Below are 12177 nucleotides of genomic sequence, written 5' to 3' on the forward strand. Positions count from 1 at the left end.
CAATGCAGAAGTTCTAGCTGGTTTATAGCGGAGTTCGGGGTCCTACGATGTCCATTACGGGGGAGCAAGGCATGGTCTAGCCATGTTTTGGTTAGGACAATCATGTCTAGATCATGTGATAGGATTGATTCAGCTATTTCTGTGGCATGCTTAGCCACTGTTCTGCAGTTGCGTACCATGCAATTTAGTATTTTCTCGAGGGTGGAACTGGGATCAACAGGATTGCCAGTGCCAACTGCTACAGTTGGCACTGGCAATGACCTGTTTGACTTGGGTAGGGGGTGTGATTGTCTGTGAGGTGTCCTTGTAGGACTGAGGCAGGGTTCCTAGGTCCAATGTGAATAGCAGATTGTGGGCTATCTTTGGGTGATGGTTGACATTGGGAGCTAGTTTGGATAGTCAAGGCTGGGGTTGAGTGGAAAGGCTCTTCCTCTGTAGAGCGGTAGAAGAAGGTGCATGCATTCCTGTGTGTCATGTAATGCAAGTAAGGCCGCACTTAGGGGGAGATTTACAAGCACCTTGTGCCACTTTTGCGTCATTTTTAACATGGGATAAATGACGCAAAAGTGGCGCAAGTGGCTTATAAATCTGCCCCTTAGATTTTACCAGATGGTTATTAGGTCTTTGCTGAGCTTGTGAAACGTGCACTCTAGCCTGTTAAAATGGGTAAATGATTGCATATTTGGGGAGTGTCTGTGGATATGAGCAATCTCGCCAGAACTTTCTAACTAGTGGGCTTTCCTAGGTGGAAGAATATTAGATGTGGCAGTGCCTGATATGTGTATTCCTTGGGGTGAGGGTGTTGGTTGGTTGGATGAGTAAGATACTGAGGCTTCTGTTTTTTTTATCAGGCGAAGAGTAAAGGGCAATCCTTCCTTAGTGGCTTTTTTTTGGAAGGGGTGGGGGAGCTGTGCGCGAGACCTGATCAGAAAGGTGTTGAACAATTGCCCTTCTCTGTCTCAATATTCCTCAGCTTGGGGATGCTGTAGGGCAGTTGGGGGTGCACTGGTTCCTTTGGTGAGATAAATAGTACAGTGCCAAACATCCAGGTGGAGACTTGGTTGCCAGTCAACACACACACATAACCCCACCCCGTTGTAATCAGGTATTCAATTGGAAAAATAATGCAGGAGGGCGGAATGCTATACAAATACTTGTCTCCGCGGTCGACAGTTTCAAGTGATCAGTTACACAGCTACCACTCCCTGATGTTCATTATCCTGAAAGCAAGATTTCTGCTACCCCATCCTATTCATACTTAAAGACCCTTTGTGGTGAACATTGTGCTCAGGTAAAAATAAAGGCATAAAGCTTAACACTAATGCCAAATATTAAAGACCATAAACATAGCAACAAAAAGTGCTTAGCTCTGCTTTCACCTTAAATTGCACAGAAAATAACTTTAAAAGCAATACAAAGAATGTGTGCTTTACTCCCAACACAATGGCCACAATCAACACAAAGATTCTACACTTCAATGTCAATAGCTAAATCAACCTTTAGGGTCACTCTGAAAGAGAAACACATAATTGACTTTGGAAAGATAATCTATAAATAGAATCGTGTGTTTGTGTGGTGGCTCATGCTATTAAAGCGAGGTGACAGCAAACACAAGCGATGGAAAACTGAACGAAATATGACTCGGCCCAGCAAACAAAGCGGCCTGAGAAAGTATTCTTAACCTGGCGATGTACGAGGCATTCACCGCACAATGCAGGAAATTCCCGTCAGCGAATAAGCACAATGAAGCTGATGACAGAGGCCTCCTCTGGACCACCGGTGACATATATTAATTACTACATTTCTTGTTAATAATCAGGTAGTTGAATTAGACCAGTCATGTTCGTGAAGTGTTGCTAGAGACAAAGTGACTGAGGTTACACTGAATAATCACTTTCAGTAACATCACACACCATCGGTTCCCACAGAGATCTGATTACAATGTTGTGCCATGTTATGGCAAGCAAGTATCTAAGATCTGATAAGGAATAACTGGCACCCAGGCGTTCCACACTTTGTCTATGCACTGGTTTGTCTGCCTTATATAATTTTACCACCATTGGAAAGAACAACAAACTACACCTCAGGTTATTGCATTAGCTCAGAAGATGAAATGGACCCAGTACAAAGGTTTGCTTTTATGCACAAATCGATTTTATTTTCACTCCATACTTTCATAACATTTTATGCAAAAATGCATTTAAAGTTGTTACATGTACTTATAATAAATCAAAATATGCATTGTGTATATTTACCAGAAAGTGGGTTTTTGATTTCGTAAGAAAAGGCACTTAGTACTTAAGAAGCACATCTTGTTTGGGTCTCAACACAAGTCTCATTGAAACTCTGCTCGACCCTTGTTGCTTTACCACAAGCAGCAGGCTAATCCCCGGAGAAGTCTGTGTTAAGAATAACCAGTGACATAAATTGTAAAGTCAAAAAATGACACAATAACATTTCCAAACCAATTTACAAGAAATGGGAAAAAATGTAAAAAGCAAAAAAATTAATAATGTCGCATAAGGGGTGCAGGAGATATGAATTATTAAAGTTTTAAGACAAAAATCACCTAGAAAAAGTAACGCGCTCTTGAAAAACATTGGTTTGCAGTTGACTAGAACCTTGATGCGATTTCAAGCTGACTGTGATAGAGCGGAAATGGGTCAAATGAAGCAAACCTCTACGGTCAAAATTTTTACCACCTGATTTGGTTTACTTTTTGTAAATTGAAGTTCTCCTGTGGGCACGGTCCGAAGCTGAAGGTGGAGAGGAAACCTTGAAGTCAGACACATTGTCAATGAGCACCTACCTCAGCCATTGGTTTTGTCGCCCTCAATAAAAAGGGTTATTAGTTGCGAAGGATGTGAGTCCTTCAAAAGTAATATGTCTGCAACTATCTGTTTATTGGGAACCAATTACCCCAATATGGCACTTGACTCTCTCAGGATAGCAAAGTAGAGCAGTCCAAGGCCTGCTCAGGGGATTAGGTATGAGTTACTACTCCCCGCACACAACAATACTCAATAAATCATTGCCCAGTCAGTGCTTTTACTTATAAAAAGGAAAAGTACTTTATCGCACGCACACTACTAAATACTATGTATTCATTTATAATTATCTATAACTAGGTATATGCAAAAACATTTGGTAACACCCTGAAAACAGTTCACAAGCCCAGAAAAACCTGAACTCGATAGTCACCATATCGGCACCTACACTAGACACAGTATGAGGGGTGTCATTATCAAAAAGGTATGCCTAGTGGCTTGGCAAAAAGTATCATCACATTAATAAAAAAAAAGATGTGGCTTAATATATTATGTTATGTTGTAATAGGTTCCCTTATGTTCTGTTATGTGGATTGTAAAGCGTTTGTATACCCTGAGGGGTCTTGAAGCTAGCAATTGCTCAAGCACAACTTGAGTAAATCCCTCCTTATTTAAAAGCCAAGTTTTCAATTCCTTTCTGAAAGCAAACAGAGAGGGTAAAGCCCTGATATGAGATGGAAGAAAAGTCCAAGTTTTAGTGGCGCCTTCCTCCCCAGTTCATCCTCTTGAATCGAGGGAGCACTTACTGCCTGGCTCCCGTGGATCATACATTTCTGGTGGATTCGTACCCTTTGAGTTTGTCTCAGATACTCTTGCCCAATATTGTGTAAGACCTTGTAGGCAATGCAGAGACCCTTAAATTTGATGCAATTTCTGTCAACCAGTGTAGCCATTGGATAACCCAGAAAACAGATTGAAATTTGGGAATACCTAAGAACAGCCTGGCTGCAGCATTTTGCAAGGTTTGTAGTTTGTTAAGATATTGTTTTTGCAGATTTAAATACAAGCCATTCCAATAGTTGATTTGTGGGAAGACTATGGTTTTGATCGCAGTTTTTTTTAGCATCTTTTGGAATGTAGGGGAGAATTTTTTACATCATCCTCAAGGTGTTAAATGAGGATGAGACTACAGAGTTGATCTGATTTCCATAATTCAATCTGTCATCAATAACGATTCCTAAATTTGTAGATTTTTTTACTGTGATTGGAATTGGTCCCAGTTCCTCTGCTCAACAAGATGGGGCACAAAACTGGGTGTTATATCCAAAAAGAATCACCTCGGTCTTTCCAGAGTTTAGCTTTAGACAATGATTGCTAATCCAGTCATTGATTGCAAACAAGCAATCGTGGAACTTGCTAACGATTGTGTCTGCATTGTTGAATGATGACACCATGATTTGAGTACAGTCAGCATAAACGGTAAGGGAGAATCCAAAGGATTTGATTAGTGTTCCTAGCTCTGTTACGTATAGGGTGAACAATTTGGGGCTGAGCGAGGACCCTGGCAAGACCCCACATAAAAAAGGCAAAATGTTTTGAGGTGAAATAATTCAGAGTGGCTGCTCTCTTCCTTCCAAAATTATGCTCAGTAGGGCGAGTGCCTTATTTTATTATTTTATCAAAACCATGTGGGTTGACCATATCAAAGGCCATCGATAAGCCGAGGAGAATAAGGGTTGCGGTTCCTCCCTTATCCAGAGCCCTCCTTTCCTCGGTGGCCTTGATTATGGCAGTCTCAGTGTTGTGTCCAGGTCTGAAACCAAAGCAAACAATATTGCCAGTAATGACATTTACATTTATGAACATGTATTTTTTTAATATATACCTTTATTAATATTTATGAATATGAGTACACGAGTCTTACCTTTAGTTTCACTGTGCTGCTACTGCAGCTTTAGGACCAATAAACATGCCTATCCAATCTCCAGAGCCTTTTCTCAAATGCACCAAATGTGGGAATGCTGGAAATAGTGACAAAATCTCTCCCAGGGGCTGAGTGAACTTTTTGGAGCACCTTTTGTAGGCTGCCACTTCTCTGGTAGCCATGCTAATACTATGCAAACAACGTTAGTGGGGACCCTACCATTCCAGGTACAAGAACCAAAGATGCTAATTTTTAGCTCCACACTTGGGCTTATGGGGTGCTCTTTCGCTCCCAGTTTTGAATATCAAATGAACCCCTTCTCCGCTCTGTTTTCCAATGCTGCCTCATGTCACAACTGCCTGTTTTTTTTTAAATATATAAGAAACCACAAGACTGATCCGTTGACCTAGAGAGGACAGAGGTGTAGCTTACAAATGCAACACTGTCCGAGCTGGTATCAATAACAACAATAGTTCTGATTAGTGAGCTAGTTCTATCTATTAACAATCAACGAATATACAGTAAACTTACTTCAGGCGGACCTCATATGTAACAGAATTACTTTATGACAATACATGTAATAAAGCATAAGACATCATAACAGAATTGTATTGATTATATAGGAAAACAATGCTCGGCAGTATAAGTGATCACATGGTACAAGTGAAAGAACAATTTGTTTTTCTTCTTTATGGCAGCTGGTTACTAACCTAACCCTTGGAGGCACCTAACTATTAATGGCCAACAAACTTTGAAATGAATGGCAAGCACATGTTTTATCCAATCTGGGCAGGTCACATTGTTTCATCATATTTGTCACTGTGGGGTAGGAATGTGTATATATACAGCCAGGTATGTCTCATTTGACATTTAAGTAATACATAAAGTGCTCAAGGACAACCTTCTGGTCTTTTTCTTGGTGCGTTTGTTATGTGTCATCCTGTCTTTTCCGAGATTCGTTCAGTTTTTCTTTGTGGAGCCAAAGGGTGAAATCAAAGACTAGCAGAGGTGTTTCTCTGGGTCAAAGGCATTTCTGATTTTGATTTCCCTAGGATTTCATTTCCCATTTATTAATGTCGCATAAGGGGTGCAGAAGATATGAATTCCTAAAGTAAGTTTAAGACCAAAATCAGCTAAAAAACAGTAATGCACTCTTGAAAAATATTGGTTTGCAGTTGACCGGAACCTTGGTGCAATTTCAAGCTGACTGTGATTAGAGCGGAAATGACCTCTTGATCAAGGTTTTACCACCTGATTTGACTGCGTACCAGATTTTTGCCATCTTGGTTTACTGTGAATTTGGATTTATGTATACTTGATATTTGTTTTTTTATTTAAAAAAAATCAAATAATAATTATTGTTTTTTAGGTCTCGCGACCTATCGATGCGCGCATGCGCATCGAGCGGAGCGAGAATTCAAGCGGCGAAAACATCATGAAACCACCAGCTTTTTGCTGGCGTTTTCATGGCGTTTTCTTGCCGTTCATGTGAACCACGTGAGCAACATGCACGCGCATTCACGGCCAGGGCTTCTCCTCCCCTAATTATTCATGGCCGGCCGCAGGCCGGCCGTACTTTCACTTTCCCGCTTCTCCTCCCCTAATCATTCATTCCCGGCCGCTCACAGCACATCAAAGGGCTTCGCCCAGCGTGCGCTCTGCATTCTCTCCCCAGCCAGCTTCCCCCATCCCTCGCACCCCCTCCTCCTTCAGGCCCCCACCATTTGCTGTTTGCAAACATCGCATGTCTGTTTTCTGCCGGCACGACAAACTAACTAACATGACATTTAGTACAACTAAAAGCACATTGATCACATCGACTCCTATATTTCCCCAGGTTATCAACGCACTCTTTACATTCTCATTTGTATAATTTAACGGTGCGCAGATAAAGAAGTGCAGGTTTATCCTGACATTACTTATTGCCTCTTGACTGAGGTAGAAGTTATGCCGAGTGCCTTTAGAAAGAACCAAAGTTCCACCGCTCCCACTATAAACAGTTTGTAATATTATGCAAGTACATTATTCAGTAAATCCGTCAGTGCATTTTATTCAATGGTCATGGATTTAAAAAGGGCAATAATGGCACACGATTTTGTCTCAAACATTTCTGTTGACAAAACTTGAGCCGCCCAGACAGCACTTCCTCGTCTCAGCTTCGCCTTGCCTCGAAAAAGTGCACTTCTCTCAGTTTAACCACTAACAAAAACAAGCATTGGCATAGCCAATAGGTCTCGCTTGTAGGACCTTATAAGTATTTAGTTACAAGGATATTGTGCTGCAAAACAAAATACTTATAAGGTCCCACAAGCGAGACCTATTGGCTATGCCAATGCTTGTTTTCATTTGCAGGTTAACTTAACAGGTTGCAATCCAACCATACGACACAACACAGTACTGGCGTTATTGACAGCTAAGTAAAAAATAACATAGATCCTTCCATTGATTACATTCCTTGTATATCATTGACATTACATATGTCACACTGCACCCAATATAGGTAATTCACTCTGGTCCGTCTCCTCTTTCCAGACTGGGACTTCGTTATCTCCTCCCGCTTCCCCTTTCTTCCATTAGTGATCATCTTTTTGACGCCTGTGAGTGTGTGGGACTCCCATCTTCCACCTCCACTATGTCTGATCGCTTTAGCAGGTACGTTCGTAAAGGATCCCATATGTCCCGCGGGCGAGGCGTGGGTGGCATTAGCTCAGCGTATGTTTTCAATTGTTCCTGGCAAAATGTAAGGTCATTTAGCCACTCCTTGAACTTGGGCGCCCTTCCCCTCCCCCACCTGCAGTCGACCCTGTGTTTGGCCAGGACCAGACCAAGGAAAACATATCTTCTGATTGGGGCCTCCAGGTCCTTCGTGTATCCCAGTAGTGGAAAAAGCGGCGTGTCAGGTATAGTGATACTGTCATCTCGTCTAGCGCCTCTAGCACCTCAGACCAGTATTTTCGGACGGGGGTGCATTCCCAAGCTAGATGTGAAAGGTCATCTCCTTCCCTACCACATCTATCGCAATTGTCATTCTCTCTTAACTGGAAGCGCAATAGTTTCGCAGGTGCGTAATTAAGGCGATGTAGGTATTTAAAGTGTATAATCTGCAGTCTGCTGCTGGCTGATACTCTTCCTGTTTGTTGACAGCAGAATGTCCAATGGTCATCGCTAAGGGGGGATCCCAGTTCCTTCTCCCATCTCGCTCGCGCTTTAGGGGTATTATGTGAACTGTCTGTTTGAGTGGTACGGTACAGCAGGGAGACTACGTGTGTAGGAGTGGATCTCTGGAGTGTAAAGGGGCATGTATATCTTGTCGGATCCTAACATACATAAAGAGCTCCATGGAGGTTTGTTGAGTGTCCCCGAAGAATTCCTCCCGGTGCGAAGGTTTGCGTTCCCGTATAAGTCCCCTCAAGTCAAAGCTTCAAATTTCTGAAGCATCTGTGGACAGCCCCCTTCCAGTGTAACAAAGATGTCCATTCACCCTTGTAGTGGCAGTAGGGGAGAATACAATATATTATGGTTTAGACAAGTTGCTATATTGCGCCATGCTCTGTTTGTACAGTCGACTGTAGTCAGGTCTTTGCATTTTTGGTTGGTTGGTGAACTTAAATAGGCCGAGTAGGGAACTGGTGGCACCTATCCATTCTCTACCGCCAGGTGAAGAATGTACGGCGGTGGGTGCATCCAATATGCAGCGTAGTGGGCTTTGGCGCACCAAAAGTATAGTTCCAAGTCCATTGGCAAATGGTTGAGTCATTGTCTCCCACTTTAATCTAGCCCCCCCCCCCCCGGTGAGATGAATAAGCTGAGATTTAAGATTTTTTTTAATGTATTTATTTATTTATTTATTTTATTATTGTTTTTTTTTTTATTGTCACAAGCTTCGGATACACAGCTCCAGGCCTACAACCCCAAGGGCCGGCCACGTTAATTCTCATTTCAGCTTGTACAATCGACACATGTATACACAGCCCATCAGCCGACAACCCGGGGGTCCGGTGGCGTAGTCCTGAGGGGAGCAGACCAGTACACCGTTACAACTGTCAGTAAGAGAAGGGGGTACAGTTATCATGCATATTTTCATTGTTTTCTCCAATATTACCTCCCTACAAACCTTTCCCTTAGGTCTACGGCTTAGATTAATAACAAGTGTGCTTGTGCCCTGACTAAACTAAAACTAACTCCCAACTCGGTCAACAGCCCTGTCTCCCTCCCACCCCCTCACTCCTTGTGCTCACCGTGTGTAATACAGGTGGAATGTCCATAATAAAATTTAGGTCTGCTTCACAGCCACTCCTACACTCAACGTGTTTCCGGGTATTGTCCACACCCCAACTGTGCCACCCCCACTAGGAAGTCTATCTCTATTTCAGTGGCCCAGCCCTCCCTGAAATGCGCAGTGAGACTTTATGTCCACCTCATCTATCTGATCAGTGCCTGCGTCTTCCCTCGCCCCTATCTCACTACATAGCGCAATAACTGGCTCAGGTATACAGCCCACCTAAGTTGTTGTGTCGTTGTTCGCTGAGCAACTCTGTGGCCCCGTCTCCGAACTGTCAGATTCCTCCCGCTCTCTCCCACTCAGGTAAGTTTGGTACAGTGCCCAAAAGTGTTTAGGACGACTCTTGGGGGGCAGCAACTCACTATAAGTCTCCGCTTGGGTGCTACAGTAAATCATGTCCCGCGCCCATCTGTTTCTGGTTGGGAGCGGTCCTCTCATCCAGCAGTGTGCTACTACTCTCTTGGCCATCAGCATCCCCATGTCTGCAAGCCTACGGATCGCCACCGGGAGCTGCTTGGAGCGCCCAATGAGTGCCAAACCCGGCTCCGGTACTAAGTCTACCTCCAGTATTCTGCTCATTTCTGAAAAAACGTCACACCAGAAAGATTGGATGCCCGGGCAGTTCCACGCCAAGTGCATGAAGTCTGCATTAGCAGCATGACAGCGTTCGCATTCCGCAGTTTGCCTCAGCCCGTATCTGTGAAGTCTCTCCGGGGTGTAGTACACCCTTTGGAGGAACTTGAAATGAATTAGCCTATACCGTCCATTGAGCGATATCCGCTTCGTGCTTTCACAGCAGTATCGCCATATTGTGTCATCTAACGTGGTCTCCAGATCCCTCTGCCATGCTAGTCTCGCTTTCATCAGCTGGTGTTCCCCTTGCGACCTGGCACTCTTATACAGATTCGTGAGGAGCTTCCGAGGCTCCTTGGCTTTGATAACATAGGTCAGTTCAGGGACGTCTGGGGGTTCCGCCATGTCTGGGCCGAGCAGCTCAGAAAGAGCACTTCGCGCCCTATGAAATTGGAATCGTCGCAGCATGGGGGTTTCCCTACAATTGCCATTCACTTGATCCCAGGTTTTGGCCACCCCGTCTTGGAAAAGGTCGCCGGCTCGGTGAAGCTCTAGCCTCGCCAGCTCTCTCGTGACACCCTTCTCAGCCATAGGAGAGAGCCAGAGCGCCCAGTCCAGCGGCATGTCTGGTGAATATAGTAATGCGCCCCCCTGCCGTTGTAGGAGCGAGTGCTATGCATGGTTGGTAGCAGTTATGGAGTCTAGCACCCCAATTCTACGGTCCAGGGGCTTGCAGATCGTGGCCGGGAGCGGCAGCGGGTGCGCAAAAAGGCGCTCCATGCGAACATGCGGGATCCTCTTGTCACCATGAATCCATGTGTGCAGATGCGACGCCTGAGCTGTTCTATAATAAAGTTCGAGGTCCGGGGCCGCTAAGCCACCCATGCTGTAAGGCAGAGTGAGTGTCGACCACTTGACCCTGGGCTGCTTCCCAGCCCATGCTAGGCTGATCATGAGACTCGTCAACCTCTGAAAAAAGGCATTAGATAACACTATAGGGAGAGCATTAAAGAGAAACAGAAACCGCGGCAAGACCACCATCTTCATGATGGCTATGCGGCCCATCAGAGAGAGAGGTAATTTACTCCAAATCCCTATATCATCTTCCAGCTTATTAATCGATCGACCGTAGTTTTGGCTGATTAGCAGGTCCGGGTCCGTGTGTAGTTGTATTCCAAGGTACCTAATCGGATCTTCAGACCACTGTATGGGGTATTCCGTCTCCATCTGCTTTGTCAGAGGCATCAGAGGGAAAACAATGGATTTTGCCCAGTTGACTTTGAGGCCAGAGAGTGCACCAAAGTGGACCACCTCCCTCAGTAGCGGGGGAAGATTCGTCGCGGGGTCATGTACATAGATCAGCGTATCATCTGCGTACATGGAGACTACAATTTTGTAGGTTGGAAACCGTATGCCCCTATGGTCGTGGTATTCTCTCAGGGCGCAGGCCAATGGCTCCGCCGCCAAAGCGTATAACAATGGGGATAGAGGACATCCCTGGCGGGTTCCTCTGTCTATGTAGAGGGGCTGCGAAATAGCGTTACCTATTCTCACTCTAGCCGAGGGCCCTTTGTAAAGAGCGCCAACCATTTGTAGAAAGGGCTCCCCAATTCCCATTCATCGCAATGCCTGTAGCAGAAACGGCCATTCTACAGAGTCAAATGCTTTTTCCATGTCAAGGAATATGGCCGCTGCTGTAGTGTCCTGCTTGACATGTTGTATAGTCCCTAGTACCGTTCTTATATTATATGTCAAGTTCCTGCTAGGGATGAACCCTGCTTGTTCTGGGGCCACTAATTCGGGGGCGAGCAGTGCCAATCTGGTCGCTAGGACTTTGGCGTAGAGCTTAGTGTCTACATTTAGCAATGACAGCGGCCGGTATGATCCGCACTCGTCATGCGCCTTACCCGGTTTGAGTATTGTGACAATCAGAGCCTCTCTCATGGAATCAGGCATGCTTCCCTGGATGCAGATGTCGCTCATCAAAGTGAAGATGTGCGGCAGCAGCAGCTCCAGAAATGTTTTGTAAAATTCTACTGTCAGACCATCTATACCGGGCGCGCTCCCCGACCGCATTGAGCCCAGGGCTTCCCTAATTTCGTCATTCTGTATAGGATACATGAGGAATTCCCTTTGGAAGTCAGTGAGAAACGGGAGCTTTATGTGCTCCAAATAGTCAAGAATTTTAGCAGACAAGTCCCCGCACGTCGAGGAATACAGCTCCGAGTAATAGTCTCTAAAGACAGTTGCGATATCCGACTCATCGGTGACGCTGTGGCCATCTGCATCTCTCATTTCCGAAACTAGCGGCTTCCATCTCCTGCCTTTAAGGATGGTAGCCAGTACGGAGCCAGGTCTTTTCCCTTCCCCATATGTGCGTGCTGTGGCATATTTGCCCATGTGTTTAACCTCCCTGTCTGCTTCATCGTGGTATTCTATTAGAAGGTTCTTAATTTCCTCCTCCAAGGTCTCATCAGGTCAGAACCGCTGTCGGTCCTCAAGGGCTTGCAGCCGCGCTTCTATCTTCGTCAATCTGCATCTTATCGCCTTCAGGACGCTAGAGTGTTTAGACATTGCGATGCCCCTTATATTGACTTTTAGCGCTTCCCTCACAGTTTGGAAGTCTTCCA

Source organism: Lissotriton helveticus, chromosome 8 (genome assembly GCF_964261635.1).
Source record: "Lissotriton helveticus chromosome 8, aLisHel1.1, whole genome shotgun sequence".
In the NCBI taxonomy this organism is placed as follows: Eukaryota; Metazoa; Chordata; class Amphibia; order Caudata; family Salamandridae; genus Lissotriton; species Lissotriton helveticus.